Source organism: Myotis nattereri, assembly GCF_964212035.1.
Source record: "Myotis nattereri genome assembly, chromosome: 13".
NCBI classification, from domain to species: Eukaryota; Metazoa; Chordata; class Mammalia; order Chiroptera; family Vespertilionidae; genus Myotis; species Myotis nattereri.
This window is the reverse complement of record NC_138088.1, coordinates 6579972-6602407: the sequence shown is the minus strand read 5'-3', so window position 1 is coordinate 6602407 and position 22436 is coordinate 6579972. Positions and strand designations below refer to the sequence as shown.

General features: G+C 44.6%; 1 protein-coding gene across 2 annotated transcripts in view; it reads right to left on the bottom strand.

Annotated features, from left to right (window-relative positions):
- MARCHF8 (membrane associated ring-CH-type finger 8) overlaps positions 1–8965 on the bottom strand; it is a 110186-nt gene extending 101221 nt beyond the window's left edge. The window contains exon 1 of one of the 2 annotated variants that reach the window (XM_081104725.1): positions 8799–8965. The gene's annotated coding sequence lies outside the window, so the exon portion shown is untranslated. The remainder of the gene's footprint in view (positions 1–8798) is intronic. The other variant, XM_081104724.1, reaches the window with a different exon arrangement.
- Positions 8966–22436: the final 13471 nt, after the last annotated feature.

The following is a 22436-nucleotide window of genomic DNA, read 5'->3' as shown; positions in this document are numbered from 1 at the left end:
CATTTTGAAGAAATAAAATATATATAAAGTAGGACATTTTGAGGCCTAACAGGAAAAAAATATGTAGTAAAATACGGAATTTATAATAAAGCCTCATTCATGCTTTGACAATTCTTGCTATTTTAAATCAACTAAATATTCCATGTGAATGTATCTTTAAAAAGAAAAGGTGTGGTTTAAAAAGTAGTTTTCTGGCAATTATTTGGGAAGAACATAAATTTTAGGAAAGGAATGAAAAACTCTGCCTTGTTCTAATCATTTGGTACTAAATGTATCATAAACTTAAAGGCCACTAGAGGCAGCACAATGTAAGATTACAAGACTGAGAGTCAGGGAACTTGCTCTGAGACCTGGGCTTGCACCAGGCCTGAGCCCGAGCCTGAGGCTGGGAGCTTACTGCTCCCCAGGCCAGGTCCACACACTGCATACGCTAAGTCAATCCTCGTAATCCATGAGGCAGGTCCTGCTGTTACGTCCATTTCCCTGAGATCCAGGGAAGCAGACGGGCGTGCTCAGGATTCCTCGCTGGTGGGGGCTTGCCCAGAAGGCAGCAAGCAGCAAGCCGAGCCACAGACTCTGCTCCAAATCAGCAGGCTCTGAAGACTGGGCCTCCCTTACTTCCGCATGAGAAGGGCTTCTTGTGTCCCTTTGCCTTTATGTTTTTAACTGTAGGGCTCTTAGAAAGAATGTGACAAATGTGGAAAGTGTTTTGCAAACTGCACAGTGGTATACAGATGACAGTTAAATGTCTACTGTCCAAAACATGCTGTGGTTTTTCATTTGACTTTGTATTCTAGAACACAATAGTACTGATTCATACCAAAATTGTTTTCAATGGACACAGACACCACGGGAGTGAGGGCATGAGCGGGGTGGGGGATGGGGAGATAATGGGGGGATAAGGACACGTATGTAATACCTTAATCAATAAAGAAAAAAATGGAGAAAGAAAAAAAATTGTTTTCAGTTCATTGCAAATGCTCTTACATTTCAGTAAATATGAACATCACATCTCTGAGATAAAAACCTCCATTAATATGACTAGAAATCAGGCGGGGAAATGGCGGAGGTATAAGCAGACGTGTCCTGTGCCTTGTCCTGGAGCAGATAAGGGTGAGCAGCTGAAACGGGTAACATGCAGCCCGAATAGGTAGAGGATTTTCAGCTGAGGGACTGTCTGCAGCTAGGAAAGACCGAGAACCCCCAGGAAAAAAAGGACGGTTGGAGACTGCAGCTGAAGCCTCTCCTGGTGCGCCAGCTAAGCAGCAGAGACTGCGCCATCTTGGGTGGTTGTTGCCGGCATCCAGAGACCAGCTACTAACCTGGAAACAAGGGATCGCAAGCAGCGTGACTGAGTGAACTCAGACGAGCACTGCTTCTTCTCACGGAAAGGTTGGACATCCCCTAAAGGTGCGGTTTGCAGTTCGGGTTGGAGGGAGGACCGAGCTTGCGCGCGCGGGGCGGAATCTGCGCCCCACAGAGTCCGCAGCCTTTGGGACCAGCGTGACCCGTGAGTGGGGAAGGGGCCCCACAGGGCTGCTGGCAGAAGGGAACGCGAAAAATAAGCCCATAGCTGGACTGGATGTAAAAAAGCAGCCTTGGACTTTGCCAATCTGCAGGCTGCTTGGTACCAGGGGCGAGTGGGCGCGCGGAGACTGCGCGCGGAGACTGTGCGCAGACCTGGAAGGTGGAGGCTTGCGAATTCGCACAACTATCAGGCTCTTGTTACAGTTCCCCTTAGATCCGTGCATTTGATTATTAAACCCAGTGCATGGGATTCCCCAGTTGGGGTCATTCGCAGAGCCTGTAGGGGAAAGTTCTTTTTGGGGAGCCTGGGAAACAGCGGGCAGTAACAAAGAACCAGCTCTGGGCAGTGGTCTTTCCCAAATCAGTTCCAAATACCATAGAGAAAAAAAACAAAACCCTACTGATAGAGAGGACTTACAGCCTCGGAGGTCAATCCAGACACACTGCCACCCAGAGGCAGAGCCACAAACTGTCTCTTCTGTGATCACAAATAAAGGCAGTCTGGTAAACAAATACAACCTGCCTTAAAATCAGGTCTGTGGTTTACTGCAAGGAGGGACAGTGTATCGCAGGGAAGTTCAACACTCCCCTGAATGCCTGGCAGGACTAAGGCGTGCCAAAAAGAAGAGTGGAAGATCTGAAGCACCTTCACTTCCGAATATTTTTATATATGTATTTTTTAATTCTTTTTTCACTGTTTCATTAAGAACCTATTTTATTATTTTTTTTATTTCTTATTTTTTTCATCACTTGATTTTACCTTTTTAATTACTACATTTTTTAACCAGTATTATTGCTATCCTTTTACCATTTTTTCAAGTGTCATTTTTTTTATTTTTATTTTTTTTATTTTTATTTATTTTATTTTGGGATTAGTGTTCTACACTCTATTTTCATCGTTCCTTTAGCATCATTTCTCTCTATCTCACATTTACCCTTAAGCCAAAACTCTCTTCCTCACTTTTCCCCTTTTGTTGTCCTGTTTCTCTAACCCTATTCCTGCTTTGGATTTTCCCTATTCCTTCTTTCTACCCACTGTCTAAATTTCACCCTACTTATATATCTAATTTCCAATCCCTCGCTCTAAATCCATATACACCTCTCTCTTATCTTTCTTCACTATCTGATTTTTTTTCTCTCTCTCTCTGTCGTTTTGCTAGTGTTTGCTTGATTTTGAGTATATTGGGGTTTTTTATGCTTGTGTGGGAAATTGTTTTGTTTTTCATTTTCATTTTTCTGTTTTGCTTACTTTTTCTTTATCTGGTTATTTTTGTGCTTCTGTTTTCCCTTGCCTCGCTTGATATTGGTGGTTGTTTGTAGTTTGCATTAGTCTCCAGGGATCTGCTGCTGGAGTTCATTGAGATTCTCTTGGAGTTGCGGTTCTCTTGGAGTTTTCTCCCTATACAAATAGCCTCTTCCCCACCTCTATTTCATTCTCTTACTTTTTTTTTTTCTTTTTTTTTTTGTCTCTTTGTTTTTTTCTTCTCTCCCTTTTCCCAATCTCATTTTGGCACTCCTTTTTATTTTTTATTTTTCTCTTTAATCTTTTTCTCTTTTTTCTTCTTTATCCCCTAATTCTCTTCACTCGGGGGTCACCTTTATTTGGGGTTATTAATATCGTGAATGCATTTAGTTCAGTGCCTTGTACGTTGTGCCTTGTTGTGTTGTATTTGTGCCTTTGAATCAGCGCAGCAGAGAGAGAACTACATAACCAAACACCTTGAGAAGAGAAATCATGGTGAAACAAAGAAACAACCCAAATATGAAAGAAAAACAGGCATCATCAGAAAAGGAAGTAAACGAAATTGAGGCAATGGAGGCAAGCAACCTGTCAGAGAAAGAATTCAGAGAAATGGCCATAAGGTGGATGAAAAGAATGGAAGACAAATTCAACAATATGTGTAGGAACCAAGAGGAAATGAAGAGAAACCAAGAAGAAATGAAAAATGACATCACTGCCATAAAGAACTCAATAGAAAGCATCAACAGTAGACTAGAAGAAGCAGAGGACCGCATCAGCGAGCTAGAAGACAAGGTAGAAAAAAATACCCAAACAGAACAGCTTCTAGAAAAAAAAATTAAATATGACTAGAAATCTACATTTCCTTCTTGGCTATAATCCCAGAAACAACAAAAAATTGCAAATGTGCATTACATTTATCACAGTTTTCACATAAGAATAAGCAGGATAGGAATTTTTAATTTCCCAAACTTGCTTTCATGCAAGTAGGGGGCTTTTATTTTTATAGTGTTCATGGTTCAAAAAAGAATACTAAACAGCTTAGAAGTCTATAAGCTACACATGGCACCATGGCACCCAGCTGAGGGAGGGCTATGGTCAGTCATGTCTTGGTTGCATGAGCCTTCCTTGCCCCAGCACACAGAGAGCCCTCAGACCCACAGGTAACCAATACTCTGGCTGGGGAGAGACTAGTTAGGTGAGCTGGCAAGTGAAATCTGGACACACAGGGCCAGAATCCATACTGGGAATTGGGCACATATTAAAGGGAGTTGAAGTTGAAAGAATACATGGAGTTAAGGAAGATCCTCAAAGATTCATAAGCAAGGCCAAGGTCAGAGGGAGTTGAGAACCATGAACAGAAGATATGAAATAGTAAAAGATACCATAGAGGATGAAGAAGGCTTCTGGCTCAAGGGGAAAATGAAGCCAACTGAAAGAGAACAGCAGAGATGCAATGAGCGTTATGTGTATCTGGTCCCTAGACTTGTGTCAGATCCTCATGGCTTTACAGCTCCAGTTTCCTTATGGCCTTAAAATAAACACTTTTTAAAACATTCACTTAAGTGAGTTCCTGTTCCTTAATATTAAAAAATGCCTCATTGCCCAACTGGCGCAGCTCAATGGTTGAGCATCGGCCTATGAACCAGAAGGTCACAGTTCAATTCCTGGTCAGGGCACATGCCCTGGTTGCAGGCTCGATCTCCAGTAGGGGGTGTGCAAGAGGCAGTCGATCAATGATTCTCTGATTTTCTCTCTCCCTCTCCCTTCCTCTCTGAAATCAATAAAAATATATATATTTTAAATGCCTCAGATATGCTAATATACTAAGATATACTTAAATAGTAAGGGAAATGAGGCAAGGAGTAAAAAAAAAAATAATATAAAAGAAACTGAAGAAAATACAAATGGAAGAATATACCATGCTTATGGATAAGAAGAATTAACATCATTAAAATGTCCATACTACACAAAGCAATCTCTAAATTCAATGCAATTCCTCTCAAAATACCAATGGTTTATTTCACCGAACTACAACAAATAATCCAAAAATTTACTTGGAACCACAAAAGATCACGAATAGCCACACCAATCTTGAGTAAGAAAAACAAAGTTGGAGATATCACACTACAAGGCATCAAACTATATATACTTCAAGGCTACAGAAATCAAAACATTATGGTACTGGCATAAAAACACACACCGAGTAATGGAACACAATAGAAGATCAAAAATAAGCCCACACAAATACAGTCAATTAGTATATGACAAAGGAAGCAAGAACGTACAATCAGATAAAGACAGTCTCTTCAATCAGTGGTGCTGGGAAAATTGGACAGATACATGCAAAAAATGAAATTAGACCACCTTCTTACACCATACACAAGAATAAACGCAAAATGTATTAAAAACTAAATGTAAGACTCAAAAGCATAAAATCCCTAGAAGAAAACATAGGCAGAAAAATCTCTGACATTTCTCTTAGCAATATTTGTTCTGCTATATCTCTTCAGGCAAGGGAACAACCACAAAAAAAAAAAAAAATGGGACTACATCAAACTAAAATGTTTTTTGCATAGCAAAGAAAACCATCGATAAATTGAAAAGACAATCTATTGAATGGCAGAAGATATTCGCAAATGATACATCCAATAAGGAGTTAATATCCAAAATTTATAAAGAATTCATGCAACTCAACACCAAAAAAACAATTCAATTAAAAGGTGGTCAGAGGACCTGAATGGGCACTTCTCTAAAGCAGACATGCAGATGGCCAATGAACATCTGAAAACACCAATCATAGAGAAATGCCTATTAAAACCACAGTGAGATATCACCTCATATCTGTCAGAATGGCCATCATCAATATATCTACAAACATCAAGGGTTGGCAAGGATATGGGGGAAAGGGAACCCTCATGAACTGTTGCTAGAAATGCAGACTGGTGCAGCCACTGTGGAAGAGAGTATGGAGTTTCCACAAAAAATTAAATATGGAACTGCCTTTTGACCCAGTGATTCCACTTCTGGGTATATATCCAAAGAAACCTGAAACACTAATTCAAAAAAGTATATGCTCCCTATGGTCATTGCAGCATTATTTACAACTAGAGGCCCGATGCACAAATTCGTGCATAGATGGGGTCCGGCCAGCCCACCTCGATTGGGACGATCAGGCTGGGCTGTCTGAGGGGAGGGGCTGTGGGCAGTTGGCCGGCTGGCCCTGCCCCCTGGTCGAACTCTTGGTTGAACTCCCAGTCAAACTCCCGTTCAAGGGGACAATTTGCATATTAGCCTTTTATTATATAGGACTAGAGGCCTGGTGCACAAATTTGTGAACGGGTGGGGTGTAGCCAGCCCACCCTGATGGGGGCTGATCGAGGCCAGGCCGGCCAGGAGGGTGCTGCGGGAGGTCAGCCAACCCCGCCCCCAATGGGGGGGCAATCAGGGGCAGGGCCGGCTGGGGGGGGGCCATAGGTGGTTGGCTGGCCAACCCTGCCCCCAATCGGGATGGGGGTGCCAATTGGGGGTGGTGCTGGCCTGGGGGAGGGGCGGCAGCCAGGGGGAAGCGCCATGGGCGGCTGGCCGGCTAGCCCTGCCCCCAATAGGGATGGGGGAGCCGATTGGGGGCCGGGCCAGCCGTGGGGGAAGGGCTGTCTCCCCATCGGGCCAGTTGGCCAGCCACAGTGCATATCATACCAACCAGTTGTTCTGGTCATTCCAGCATTCCAGTTGCTTGGCTTTTATATATATAGATAGATAGCTAACATATGGAAGCAGCTCAAGTACCCATTAATAGACGAGTGGATAAAAATGTATTACATATATACAACAGAATATTACTTGGCCATAAAAAAAGAATTAAATCTTACCATTTGCAACAATGTGATTGGACCTAAAGGGTATTATGCTAAATGAAATAAGCCAGATAGATAAAGACAAATACCATACTATTTTTTTATATGTGAAATCTAAAGAACAAAATAAACACACAAAATTGGAACAGATCTATAAATCAGAGAATAGACTGACAGTTGCCAGAGGGGCAGGGGGGTTTGGCAAAAAGATGAATGGATTAAGAAGTACAAATTGGTAGTTACAAAATAGTCATGAGGATATAAAGTATAAGTAAAGCATAGGGAATATAGTCAATAATACAGTAATAAGTATGAACAGTCCAGGTGGGAACTAGAAATATCAGGGGGAACACTGTAAAATACATGACTGTCTAACCACTACGCTGCACACCTGAACTAATATATAATAATACTGAATGTTAAGCTTAATTAAAAAATAATAGCCCTGACCTGTTTGGCTCAGTGGATGGAGCATCGGCCTGCGGACTCGAGGGTCCCGAGTTTGATTCCGGTCAAGGGCATGTACCTTGGTTGCGGGCACATACCCAGTAGGGAGTGTGCAGGAAGCAGCTGATCGATGTTTCTAACTCTCTAACCTTCTCCCTTCCTCTCTGTAAAAAATCAATAAAATATATTTAAAAATAAATAATAATAATAAACTGAACATAAAAACAATATATATATATATAAACTGTACAAAAGACTCAGAAAAAAATAAACAGTAAAATCCCCAAAAATTAAGGGGAAAAAGACATGCAGAGCCAATTTACAAAAGAAACTAATGAAGTTTTAAAGGAAAACAACAAAAAATCAACTTCACCAATAACTTAAACAGGGAAAGAAACAAAAATTAGATGTTTTACCCCTGTTAAATCCGTTCTTTTTTTTTTTTTAATAGCACCCAACTGTGGCAAAAATGTCCTAAAAGGGTCATTGAACACTCTGTTAATAAAAGTGTTAGCTAGAACTTTTCAGTAGAGCAGTTTAGTAACAGGAATCAAGAGCCTTAAAAATAAAGGGTAAAGGTGTCAACTTTCCTAGTTTTGACTCTGGGTGGTAAACACACAATGCAAAAACTGATAATGTATTATAAAATTGCACATTTGAAACCTAAATAATTTTATTAACTAATGTCAGCCCAACAAATTTAATTTTAAAAAAATACCCACACCATCTCACCCAGTGACTCTAGTTCACGACACTATCTGAAAGAAATTGTCTGAACTATGAATTAAAATGTATTGCCAAAACCGGTTTGGCTCAGTGGATAGAGCGTCAGCCTGCAGACTGAAAGGTCCCAGGTTCGATTCCGGTCAAGGGCATATACCAGGGTTGCTGGCACATCCCCAGTAGGAGATGTGCAGGAGGCAGCTGATCGATGTTTCTCTCTCATCGATGTTTCTAACTCTCTATCTCTCTCTCTTCCTCTCTGTAAAAAATCAATAAAATATATATTAAAAAAATGTATTGCCAAATATATCCATCAAAGGATATTTACAGTAGCAAAATGCTTTAAAATAAGTTCTACATTAAGCAATAGGAAAAGGGTTAAGTAAATTAGAATATAACATAAAATGCAGTATGCAGCCACTAAGTAATTGAAGTGGGAAGTGTTATGCAATAAATGTTAAGAGAGTAAGGTTTATAAAATAAACAGCGTTCAGGATGACTGCGACTAGGTTTAAAAAAATGTATAAATCCCAGTATAAAAGTACTAATGACAAACATTGATTGTTTGAAAATGAATATTACCAGGGCCTGTGAACACCTGCTCCAAGTCTTGAGTTTACCTACGAGATCTCCATGCCATCCCTCACCACCAGCCCCACCGTTCCACACACGGTGTATCAAGCCCAGTTACCTGCCTCACTCCCTGAGCACTCTGAGCGTTTCTTAGGTTATGGCATCATCCCCAGTTGCACTATTTAAATATTTGCCACTTTATATTTACAAATTCTCCCACGTCATTTCATTCATGTAAAAAAAATATTGACTCTAGCTACTAAAGTCACCTCAAAACTGAAATCTAAATTGAACACGGAAGTTAACCAAGAAGCAGTTTCTGTTTCCTTAACCATTCAAGTAAAAAATACTACAGAGAAAACATCCATGCAGCTTTCTTTCCAAACCCCAGACTCCCAGCAGGCTTCAGACAACATGCAGATGCCACATACCTGTTTTGTGTGCTAGGACCACCAGTGCCACTCTGTCAGCTCACTTTCATGTCAAAGTACATTCAAGTCTAATCATTAGCTGCCACCAAAAACACACACCCATCTGTGTGTTGCAGTGCTCAGCCACTACCAAGGTCACACCTGACTCCAGCTCTGCCCTATTCCCCACTGATTCCACCTTCCTGTTGGCAACTTTCCACCTCATTAGCTGAGCAGAGCACAATCAGGGGGAGGAGGCTGTGAGCTGGGCTGGCAACATGGAGAAACCAGAGTAGGATGACCACAACTGTGGCAGAGGGCTGGCGGAGAGGCATCCGTAAGTCCCTGGTTCTCAGCTTGGGTGATTTTGCTGCCCAGGGGACTTTTGGCTATGTCTTGGGGCTATCTTTGGTTGGCATAACTGGGGGGGAGGTGCTACTGGCATAGTAGGAAGAGACCAGGGATGCTACCAAACATACTACAATGCACAGGACAGCCCCACAGCAAAGAATTATCCATTACCAAATGTCAGCAGTGCTAAGGTTGAGAAGCCTGCCATCAACTGATTTATCCCCTGGTTCACTGGAGTCTAATCCCAACTCATCAGGAACAGGGCACCCAGTGGGTAAAGGAGGCCTGAGATCATTTAGGAAACACACACACACACACACACACACACACACACACGAACTGGGGGGGGGGCATTATAATTTAATAAAAGTAAGGGGGGGAGCTTTATAATTTAATAAAAGTAATAAGAATACCTTTTCCCTCAAGGGTTTGCACCCCACATATATTTCTTCAAAAACTGCTTCACAGCAGACCCTATACAAAGATAATATTATCAAAACTGCCCAGACTGGTAAACATCTCCAGAGCAGTTGGCAGTGCACCCACACAGTCAATGACACATTCAGTTGCATATCTCTACAAGACCTAAGAACCCAAACTCACAGTTCCCAGCTTTGCTTAAAAGTGGCAAGCATTGAAAGATCACTCAAAACAATGACAATAACAGTGTTGCTTTTCCCAGATAAATCATCAAAAACTAAATAAGACTTAAGAGCAACATTTTCAAAACTCAGAACAGTGTATTTAGTCTGCACTTCAAAAAAATTACAGATAAAAAAAATTTAATATATGAATTATCATCATTATAATTCATTTAAAGTTAGTAACCACAATGCAATATGGTTTTTTTCTTGATTACTTTAATAACTTTATCATGTCATGATTTCCACCCATGGGAGGCCAGAAGGTTAGAGAAGATATCCAGCACCATCCCTAGCTAAGGCTTAAATAATCTGGACCTGACTCTGAAGCATCATTTGCCAGTATGACCTTGGCCTTTGTCCTTTCAGTGTTAGGAAGCATACAGCACAGAAATGGTGGCCCATTTCTGTGTTGGACAGTAGCAAGTATTAGAAATGTGTTCATTATGCTAAGTTAATACATTATTGTTTGTTTCGCCATATATTAGAAGCAAGACAACTCTAATTATTCTCAATCTTACCCTCCACACACCAAGCCTTTTTCTTCCCTGGGTTGTAAAATATGTTCTCCTCATGAATTGTGCCTTAGTTAGCTCAATTATGATTCATAAAAGAACTAAAATGAATCTTAGAGATGAACCACTTCAAACCCAACCTCAATTTTATAAATGAGCTACGTCAGGCAGAGAAAGAGGAAGCTAGGCTGCTTGTTAGAGGTCAAGCAGCTACTCATAAAGAAAGTAGGGAGTGAAACTCAGGTTTCCTAACTCTTAAGTCTAATACCCTCAGAAGTATACCAAGTTGTATAAGATGCTGCATAAGTAACAGAATTGACATAATTTTTTAAGTCTTATGATAAAACAGACACATATTTTCAGTAACATATTAGAAACAAAACTCACATGCTCACAACCACTCTATGAAACAGTGTAATTGTTACCATCCCCACTGTCTGGATGAAGAAACCCAGGCCTGGGGTCACACAGTAAGCGTTAAAGCTGACTCCAAAGCCTATGTCCTTAATCACTATGCCACCTGGATAAGTACTAGAACATTCCTAACATTATCACAACCAAATTAACAAACTTAAGATTCCCAGTAGGTCCTCAAAATTTTAGTGCTTTGATATAATATAAAAGTTAGCCTTTCTACAAAAAAAAGTAAAGTTTTTAAGAAGTCAAGATAAATTTAAAGGCTTCCAGTATGTGCCCTCCTAGCATAAAATAAAGTCATTTTAACTTAAAAACCAAGTTATAGTATTAAAGTATCACCTTCCACATTAACTACCCTGAATTCAATCTAATCCTTCTGGGAGTAGCAGAGAAGGAATTCATTTATGGCCTGGAGCTTCTTGAGAAACATTAGCCAAGTAGTTCCATGGTGTCAATCACTTCCCAAAGGCTTTTCCCGCGTAAGATTGATTGTGTGCCATGAACAAAATACCACACCAAGCAATAATACACACCTTCAGAATAATAAAGTAGGGATTCCAAGATGGCTGCAGAACATGTGGAAGCTACACTCACCTGCGCCCACCACCAAATCAGATTTACAGCTGAATTATAGAGCAATCAACCTGAATAACTAATTGAAGGCTAGCTGAACTGGAATATTATAACCAAGGATTTACAGAAGAAGCCACATGGAGACTGGTAAGAAGGTGAAGATGCAGAAGGGGCTGGACATGACACCCACATAGAGCAGCTGAGAGAAGCCAAAGGGATATCTTGGCTGCAAAACTCCCTCCCCGAGGTGCATGAGGTCTCAACCCCACACAGGGATTCCCACCCAGAGCAACAGAGACAGGAAGAGGAGCTCACAGTGCATCTGGTATTGAAGTCAGTGGGGATTCAGTCTGCATGGGAGAACAGGGGCTAGACCCAGAGGCCACCTTCCCAGGGTCAAGCTCTCCTATTGTTACAGCGCCAGCCTGGGGAGTGTACTGCCAGGTCCTCCAACTACTGGCGACACCACTCTGCCTGCTCCGGGCCTGCATAGGAGGCTTTGCTGGCTGCACCCAGTAGGACCTTTGGGGAGCTCTTTTTCTGAAGCTCTTGGCCGAGACTGTGTAGCTTTAGAAAAGGGACCATTCTTCCCCACCTCCAGGTCAGAGCCTGCGCCCCCACTAACTGTGGAATCACTGGGCCTGTCCTTCCACTACCTCTGGCCCTGCCCTACTGAGTTCAGTCCCGTCAGGAGTAAGAGAGCCACACAGAGCTGGGACTTTCTGATCACGTCTACTGGGAATCAGACAGATGGGTGCTGGGTTGTGTGGATACAGAATGTGTGGTGGGGGTCACTCCAATCTCCTCTGGGCTATTCCTCAACAGATAAATTTGACCTGCCTTTTGGCTGCCGGGACCCCGCCCTGTTAAGCTCATTCCCACAGGGGAGTCTGGGAGCTTTTCAGAGCTGAGACATTCAGTGCACACCTCCCTTGGAGGCTTTTGCCCGGGGCAGGGGAAGAAGTGCCCACCCCTCCCTACAGGCTCACCTCTAATGGGAGACGGGTTAGATCTGCCTCGAAGTCCCAGTGTCCACACCTGCCGAGCTCAGCTCCACGAAGGAAAGGGAGTGCTACTGGGAGCTGGGACAATGGTCCAGGACTGGATGAAGTGCTTCGTCTCCTCCTGCAAAATTGGTTGTCATCACCCTCAATGGGAGACTCTTTGGATCTGCCCTCCTGAGTCCCAATGGCCTCCTCCTGTGTGTTGGCTGCAGAAGGGACAGCTGGCAGCACCCAACCTGAACCTGCAGTACACTCCTCCTGGAGAAGCTAGAGTTAGAGATTCAGGCAGAGACCTTAGAGTCTGGGCCACTTTCCCTTATAGAAAGCCTGACAGAGAGACAACCAAGTAGGGGATTTACTAATCCTGTCATCCCAACCCATCACCCCACCTTACCAAGCTTGTGAACTGTGGAAGGGTTTGTGGATCACGGGTAGGCCGGGTCCACTCTACAGTCTTTCTACAGATGCCCTGGAAAAAGACTAGGCAACCTCAGGGGGAGGAGAGTAATGAACAGGTGGAGGCAAACCTCAGAAAATCTCAGACCTTTTACAGATCTGCCCCCAGCTCTAAGTGGTGGAAGCTGATCCTTGTATACAGATTGGACCAGGGGTGGGCAAACTTTTTGACTCGAGGGCCACAATGGGTTCTTAAACTGGACCGGAGGGCCGGAACAAAAGCATGGATGGAGTGTTTGTGTGAACTAGTATAAATTCAAAGTAAATATCATTACATAAAAGGGTACAGTCTTTTTTTTTTTTTTTAGTTTTATTCATTTCAAATGGGCCGGATCCGGCCTGCGGGCCGTAGTTTGCGCACGGCTGGATTGGACCCTCCCACGCATTCCCAAGCCAAGTAGACACAGCCACAAACAGTGCATAGCATGGTAGCTCCAGGCAGGTAGGGCAAGGCTGGTTACACACACCTGACACTGACCTGTACCTGAACTCTGCCCAAGTGAACCCAGAACCAACACAACCAATGGGCTTCAGACCACACCAGAGCACAACCAGACTAGCAACACAACTGCACATACAACGGGGGATTCCAACAGGCACCAGACCCTACTGGGAACAACTTCATCTCTGAGGACAGCCCCTGCACAATGACTCAAACATAGAGATCGAGGTTTATCCTTATAGTCATCCAGCCTATAAAGGACCAAGAAAGGACCAAAATAATGCAAGACTCAACTACAAAAAGAGGGTGCACATAACCCACAAGAAACATTCCTGGAGCACTGAGCTCAGGTGATCGGGAAGATTGTACCACTGAGTCCAACAAGACACCTACATCAAAAAGCCGTAATAAGTTTGGGAGCTGTAGCAGATCTACCGAATACACAGGGACACCATGAGGAGACAAAGAAATATGCCCCAAATGAAAGAACAAGAGAAATTCCCATAAAAACTATTAAATGAAATGGAAGCAACAAATATAATCAGATGCAGAGTTTAAAAGAATGGTTATAAGGATGCTCAAGGACCTTCAGGGAGAAATGGATGATCTCAGTGAGAACTAAAAGTGATGGTAAGCATTAAAAAGGGCATAAAAACCATGAAAAAGAACCAGTCAGAAATGAGAATACAATATCTGAAATGAAGAACACACTAGATGTAATCAATAGCACTTAGGTGAAGCAGAGGGTCAAATCAGTGATTTAGAGAAAAGGTAACAGTAAGCAGACACGAAGAGCATCAAAAAGAAAGGAGAATTACCAAAAAATAAAAAAATAAAAAAAATGAGGAGAGTCGAAGGGACCTCTGGGACAACAATCAAGCATAAAAACATCCACATCATAGGGGTATCAGAAGAAGAGAGTGAGCAAGAGATCAAGAACCAGTTTGAAGAAATTAGGTCTGAAAATTACCCTAACATAGTGAGGAAAAAGTCACACAAGTTCAGGAAGCACAGAGAGTCCCAATCAAGGTAAACACAAAGAGGCCCACAACAAGACACATCATAATTACAATGACAAAGGTTAAAGATAAAGAGAGAATCCTAAAAGCACCAAGGGAGAAAGAGTTACTTACCTACAAGAGAGCTCCCATAGGCTGTCAGCTGATTTCTCAACAGAAACACTTCAGGCCAGAAAAGATTGGCATGAAATATTCAAAGTAATGAAAAGCAAGGAACTATAACCAAGACAACTTTCTCCAGCAAGGCTATCATTTAAAACTTGAAGGACAAATAAAGAGCTTCCCAGACAAAAAAAAAAGTTAAATGAGTTCATTACCACCAAACCAGTATGGCAAGAAATGTTAAAGGGCCAACTTCAAGAAGAAGAAGAAATAGAAAGAGAAACTTAAGTGTAGAGGATAAAATGGCAATAAATAAATAAATAAATAAATAAATATATATATATATATATATATATATATATATAATTTCCTATCTAACAAAAGAGAAACATGGTAATTAGCGTATGACCGCTACCCTTCCCATTGGCTAATCAGGGCGATATGCAAATTAACTGTCAGCCAAGATGGCGGCCGGCAGCCAGGCAGCTTGAAACTAACATGAGGCTTGCTTGCTTCAGTGACGGAGGAAACCAACGTTTCCCGCCTGCCTTGCCGGCCTCTGAGCCTGCAGTTTGAAACATTGTAACAAATATAGAAGCTAAACAAAACCCCAGAAACCTGCTTTCAGCGAGCGGGGATCTCAGAGCTGGAGTTATACATTGTTTCGATTATAGAACACAAACAAACCAGATACCTGCTTTCAGCAGCAGAAGCCTCAGAGCTGGAGCCAGAGCTAAAGCTGGCCCAGAAAAAAAAAGAAAAAAGAAAAAAAGGAGCAGTTGGGAGCTTCAGTCACCCGCCAGCGTGAAAACAGCCCTCAGCCCCTCACCCAGACTGGACAGGCACCCCAGTGGGAACCCCCACCATGAAGGGGGTGTGACCAGCTGCAAACAGCCATCATCCCCTCACCCAGGCTGGCCAGGCACTCCAGTGGGGACCCCACCCTGATCCAGGACACCCTTCAGGGCAAACCAGCCAGCCCCACCCATGCACCAGGCCTCTATCCTATATAGTGAAAGGGTAATATGCCTCCCAGCACCGGGATCAGCGGAGCCACGAGGCCTCCCAGCACCGGGATCAGCGTGACAGGGGGCAGCACCCAAACCCCCTGATTTCCCTGTGGCTCTGTGTGTGACAGGGGGCGGGGCCACAACCTCCCTATCCGCCCTGTTCTGTTTGTGACAGGGGAAGGCGCCGCAACCCCCTTATCAGCCCTGCTCTGTGCCTGATAGGGGGGAGCTCCCCAACCCCCTGATCGCCCTGCGGCTCTGTGTGTGACAGGGTGTGGCGCCCCAACCCCCTGATCGGCCCTGCTCTGTGTGTGACAGGGTAGAGCCATAACCGCCCCATCGGCCCTGCCCTGAGTGTGAGAGTGGCAGCGCCCCAACCCCCTGATCGGCCCTGCTCTGTGCGTGACAGGGGGTAGCGCCGCAACCTCCCCATCGACCCTGCCTTGATTGTGATAGGGGGCGGTGCCCCAACCCCCCAATCGGCCCTACCCTGAGCGTGACTGAGGGTGGCATCGCAACCTCCCAATCCGCCCTGCTCTGTGCATGACAGGGGAAGGCGCCCCAACTCCCCAATCGGCCCTGCTCTGAGCCTGATCAGGGGCTGCACCTAGGGATTGGGCCTGCCCTCTGCCACCCGGGTGCAGGCCTAAGCCAGCAGGGCGTTATCTCCCGAGGGGTCCCAGACTGCGAGAGGGCACAGGCCAGGTTGAGGGACCCCCCCTATGCCCCGAGTGCACAAATTTTTGTGCCCTGGGCCTATAGTATATATATAAAGAGCCAGTGTCCATAACATCCAAAATGACCAAAGGCTCCACCTACCGCAGAAGTCAGTGCTGGGTTGTCATGGTGACCCGGCACTGACTGCCACCACTGCGGGCACCCCAACCCATCACTGACTGCCGAGGGGGCTGCGGACCATGCCCAAAGATAGGCCTGGAGAGAAAAGCAGGGTCTGTGCCTCCATGGCAGCTGTTGATAAGCACTTGCCTTTCTCTTTCACCCCAGGCCTGGCCAGCAGCCGCACCTCTCTGTCTCTCAGGCCTCTGCTGGGACTGCTGATCAGCCCTGCCTCTCTGATCAGGCCCGTTGATAGGCCCGGAGTCACTGACTGGCATAGAAACCAACCAATCAGAACCAAATCTGGGTGAAGTGTGAGGAGCCACTAGCTGCCTAGGAGGTGCAGCTTTTGATGCTGACTGGCATAGAAACCGACCAATCAGAACCAAATCTGGATGAAGTATGAGGAGCCACTGGCTGCCTAGGAGGCGCAGCTTTTGACGCTGACTGGCTTAGAAACTGAACAATCAGAACCTAATCTGGGTGAACTGCGAAGGCAGAACCTAAGGTGGGGGCTGAGGAGGGGTTTTAAGGGCAACAACTGTTTGGTGTAAGGTGTAAGAAAGCAGTTCAATTTTTTAATAACCAGTTTGGCAGTATAGTGCATATGACTGGCTATCAGTCCAGATAGAGGGATTATGTATTTCGGTCTGCCAAGAGCATCTTCTCCTGATGAAAAAGGTTTTTCCCCACATTTAAGCAATCCTATCCTATATAATTTATCTATACTAATAAAAAGGTAATACGCTAATTAGACTGGGTCAACCCGCCATCTTCTGGACATCAAACATCCTTCTGGACAAAGCCATGGTGGTGGGGGCCGAGGCAGACCCTATACGAAGATAATATTATCAAAACTGCCCAGACTGGTAAACATCTCCAGAGCAGTTGGCAGCAATCAGACCAGCAGGGGAGGGTAGCTGGGGTGAGATCAGTCAGGCAGGGGAGGGCAGTTGGAGGCAAGATCAGACCGGCAGGGGAGGGTTGTTGGGGGCGAGATCAAGCCGGTAGGGAAGGGCAGTTGGGGGCAACCAGGCTGGCAGGGGAGGGCAGTTGGGGGCGAGATTAGGCCGGCAGGGGAGGGCAGTTGGGGGTAAGACCAGGCTGGCAAGGGAGGGCAGTTAAGGGTGATCGGGCAGGCGTAGGCAGTTGGGGGCAAACAGGCAGGCAGGTAGAGGCAGTTAGGGGCGATCAGGCAGGCAGGCGAGCGGTTAGGTGCCAGTAGTCCCAGATTGCGAGAGGGATGTCCCCGACTGGAGAGGGTGCAGGCTGGGCTGAGGGACCCCCCAAGTGGGACAGAGGCCCCGCCACCACCCCAGAGAGACACCCCACCAAATCGCAGCCAACGCTGCCAAGACCCCATGGTGTAAAATGCAGCCCACAGCCCAGCCCAACCCAGAAACGGTCACTGTGGGCACTGGGTAATGACATCATGTAGCAACGCCTGGCTTCCTCTCCCTAGTGACTAGCTTCCTTAGAGTTTCTTCAGCCCAGGAACCTGGCTTGCTTTATAGCCAGGTGCAAACATTTTATAGTTTAACCAAATGTTTGTGAGTGTTTTCCGGTGCCTCATCTCATTTGATCCTCACAGAAGTCCTTGGAGCAGGTAGATAGGAGACTCAATGGAATCCTTTTTTTTTTTTTTCATTAGCAAGACGCGAAAAGCAATATTAAAATATTTCTTCTAATTAATTTCCGTTCAATGTGCATGAATCTGTGCACCAGGGCACTAGTTAATAATAACCTTAACTGTAAACAAATTAAATGTTCCAATCAAAAGACATAAGGTAGCTGAATGGACAACAAAAACTGTAACCCATGTATATATTCTCTACAAGAGACCCACCTCAGAACAAAGGATATACAAAAAGACAGAAAAAATGAAGGGATGGAAAAAAATTACATGCAAATGGAAACAAAAAACAAAGTTGGGCCCTAGCCAGTTTGGCTCACTGAATAGAGCATCAGCCTGCAGACTGAAAGATACCAGGTATGGCTACGGTCATGGGCACATGCCCGGGTTGTGGGCTCGATCCCCAGTAGGGGGCATGCAAGAGGCAGCGGATCAATGGTTCTCTCTCATCATTGATTGTTTCTATCTCTCTCTCCCTCTCCTTTCCTCTCTAAAATCAATAAAAATATATTTTTTTTTAAAAACACACAAAGTTGGGGTAGCTATACTTATATCAGGCAAAACAGACTTCAAAACAAACGCCATAAAAGAAACCAATAAGGTCACTGCATGATACTAAATGGATCATTCCAACAAAAGGATATAAACATATATGCACCCAACATAGGAGAACCTAAGTATATTTTAAAAATCTATAAAAAAATTAAAGACGATTTCAACAGCAATACAGACACAGTAGGGAGTTTTAATACCCCACTGACATCAATGGATAGATATTCCAGACAATAAATCAACAAGGCAGCAGTGGCCTTAAATGACACACTGGATGGGATGGATTTAATTGATATTTACAGAGCACTTCATCCCAAAGCAAAAGACTACATTCTTCTCAAGTGCACATAGAACATTCTCAAAGATAGACCACATGTTAGGACACAAACTAAATCTTAAGAAATTCAAGAAGACTTTAATCATATCAAGCATCTTCTCTAACCACAATTGTATGAAACTGTAAATCAATTACAATTTAAAAAAATAAATTATTCAAACATGTGGAGGCTCAAAAACATGCTATTAAACAATGAATGGGTTAACAACGAGGGGGAAAAAAGTAGAAATCAAATTACCTGAAACAAATGAAAATGGACACAGCTAAAGCAGTCCTGATACGGAAGTTCATAGCATTACAGCCCTACTTCAAGAAGCAAGAAAAATTTCAAGTATACAATCTAACCCTACATCTAAAAGAACTAGAAAAAGAAAAACAAACAAAGCCCAGAGTAAGTAGAAGGAAAGATATAATTAAGATGAGAAAATGACAGAGAAACTAAAAATAAAAATAAAAACCATACAATATGAAAGATGAAACCTTGAGCCAGTTCTTTAAAAAGACAAACAAGATTGACAAACCTTTAACCAGATTCATCAAAAAAAGAGAGAGGACCCAATTAAATAAAGGCAGAAATGAAAGAGGAGGAGTAACAGCTGATACCACAGAAATAAAATGATTGTAAGAAAATACTATGAACAACTGTAGGTCAATAAATCGGAAAATGTGGGTGAAATGGATAAATTCATAGATACATACAATCTTCCAAAACCGAAGCAGGAAGAATTATAAAGTCTAAATAGAGTAATCACAAATAACGAAATAGAAGCAGTAATTTAAAAAAACAACAAAAACAACTCCCAGTAAACAAAAGTCCTGGACTGGATGGCTTCACATTTGTAAACTTTATCAATCATTCAAAAAAGAACTAACACCTATCCTTCTGAAATTAGTCCAAAAAATTCAAGAGAAGGGAAGACTTCAAAACTCTTTTCACAAGGCCAGCATTATCCTAATTCCAAAACCAGATAAAGAAAGACAATACAAAAAAAAAATCATAGGCCAATATCCATGATGAACATATACATCCTAAAATCCTCAACAAAATATTAGCAAACTGGCTGCAGCAATACATTAAAAAGATCATACACCATAATCAGGTAGGATTTATTCCGGGGATACAAGGTTGGTACAATACTTACAAATCAATAAATGTGATACATCATATAAACAAAATGAAGGATAAAAAAATCACATGATCCTATTAATAAATGCAGAAAAAAAGCACTTGACAAAATCCAGCACCCATTCTATATATATAAAAGCCCAAACGACCAGCCAAACAGCCGAACAGCCGAACAGCCAAACAGCCAAACAGCTGACTGGCTAGTACAGGGATGGGCAAACTTTTTGACTCGAGGGCCACAATGGGTTCTTAAACTGGACCGGAGGGCCGGAACAAAAGCATGGATGGAGTGTTTGTGTGAACTAATATAAATTCAAAGTAAACATCATTACATAAAAGGGTACGGTCTTTTTTTTTTTTTTAGTTTTATTCCTTTCAAACGGGCCGTAGTTTGCCCACGGCTGGGCTAGTAGCTATGATGCACACTGACCTCCAGGGAGAAGACGCTCAACACAGAAACAGAAACCACAGGCATGGAAACATGGAACAGACTGATAAATCTCAGAGGAAAGGGGGAGGGAGGAAGGTGGGAAGAGATTAACTGGTGGAGGCCCTAGGTCTGGCCTGCGCCCTCTCACAATCTGGGACCCCTCAGAGGATGTCAGAGGCCCAGTGCATGGATTCATGCACTGGTGGGGTCCCTCAGCCTGGCTTGCAGGGATCAGGCTGAAACCGCTCTCCAACATCCACTGAGAATCCCGGATTGTGAGAGCGTACAAGCCAGGCCAAGGGACCCCACCGGTGCATGAGTCCATGCACCAGGCCTCTAGTCTAATATCTAATATCCTATCTAATAATAGACAAACATGGTAATTAACCATATCTCCGACACGCTTCCCATTGGCTAATCAGGGCGATATGCAAATTAACTGCCAACCAAGATGGCAGCCGGCAGCCAGGCAGCTGGAAGCGAACAGGAGGCTTGCTTGCTTCAGTGACGGAGGAAGCCAACGTTCCCCGCCTGGGCTTCAGCCAGCAGGACCGCAACATTGATTCAATTATAGAACAAACGCAGATCCCTGCTTTCAGCCAGCGGGTATCTCAGAGCTGGAGTGAGCAGGACCGCAAGAGTGTTACAATTATAGAACCCAAACAAACCAGATACCTGCTTTCAGCAGCTGAGGCCTCAGAGCTGGAGCCAAGCCTCAGAGCTAAAGCTGGCCCAGAATAAAAAAACAAAGAAAAAAAGGACAGGTTGGGAGCTTCAGTCACCTGCCAGCCTGAAAACGGCCCTCAGCCCCTCACCCAGACTGGCCAGGCACCCCAGTGGGGACCCCCACCTTGAAGGGGGTGTGACCAGCTGCAAACAGCCATCATCCCCTCATCCAGGCTGGCCAGGCACCCCAGTGGGGACCCCCACCCTGATCCAGGACACCCTTCAGGGAAAACCAGCCGGCCCCCACCCATGCACCAGGCCTCTATCCTATATAGTAAAAGGGTAATATGCCTCCCAGCACTGGAATCAGCGGAGCGGCAAGGCCTCCCAACACCGGGATCAGTGGAGCCGCAAGGCCTCCCGGCACTGGGATCAGCGTGACAGGGGGCAGCACCCAAACCCCCTGATCGCCTTGCGGCTCTGTGTGTGACAGGGTGCAGCGCCCCAACCCCATGATTGGCCCTGCTCTGTGGATGATAGAGGGCGGCGCCCCAACAGCCCCCCCCCCCCAACGGGCCCTGCCCTGACTGTGACAGTGGCGGCGCCCCAACCCCCTGATAGGCCCTGCTCTGTGGGTGATAGAGGGGGGCACCTCAACCCCCTGATCCGCCCTGCTCTGTGCATGAGAGGGGGCGGCGCCCCAACTCCCCAATCAGCCCTGCTCTGAGCCCGACCAGGGGCTGCACCTAGGGATTGGGCCTGCCCTCTGCCACCTGGGAGCAGGCCTAAGCCAGCAGGTCATTATCTCCCGAGGGGTCCCAGACTGCGAGAGGGCACAGGCCGGGCTGAGGGACCCCCTCTCCCCCCAGAGTGCACAAATTTTTGTGCACCGGGCCTCTAGTCTACACTAATAAAAGAGAAACATGCAAATTAGTGTCACTCCACTACACCCACCAGCCAATCAGAACGACTATGCAAATTAACCCAACAAAGAGCAAAGACTGAATGCTCACTCCAGCTGAAGACTAAAGACTGAAGAGGCTTGGCTGCAGAGAAGCCAAGCCTTGCTGCAGCCGCAGTGGAGAAGCCAAGCCTCCAAGGCCTGGGTCCCGGGTGCCAGAGGAAAACGGGTGCCAGCAGCCAGGGGAAGGAAGGCCTATTGCAGGAATCTTCGTGCAACGGGCTTCTAGTCTATATAATAAAAGCCTAATATTCTAAGTGTCTGGTGGTCTGGTGACCGGTCCACTTTTCAACTAATCCTATCTAATAAGACAAAAAGGGTAATTAACCATACCTCTGCTACGCTTCCCATTGGCTAATCAGGGCAATATGTAAATTAACTGCCAACGAAGATGGCAGCCGGCAGCCACGCAGCTGAAGCGAGCAGGAGGCTTGCTTGCTCCAGTGATGGAGGAAGCCAAGGTTCCCCGCCTGCTGTGGCCCAGCTCTGAGCCCAAAAGCAACATTGTTTCAATTACAGAAGCTAAACAAACCCCAGATACCTGCTTTCAGCAGGCCACGGCCTCAGACCTGGGAGCACCAGTGACA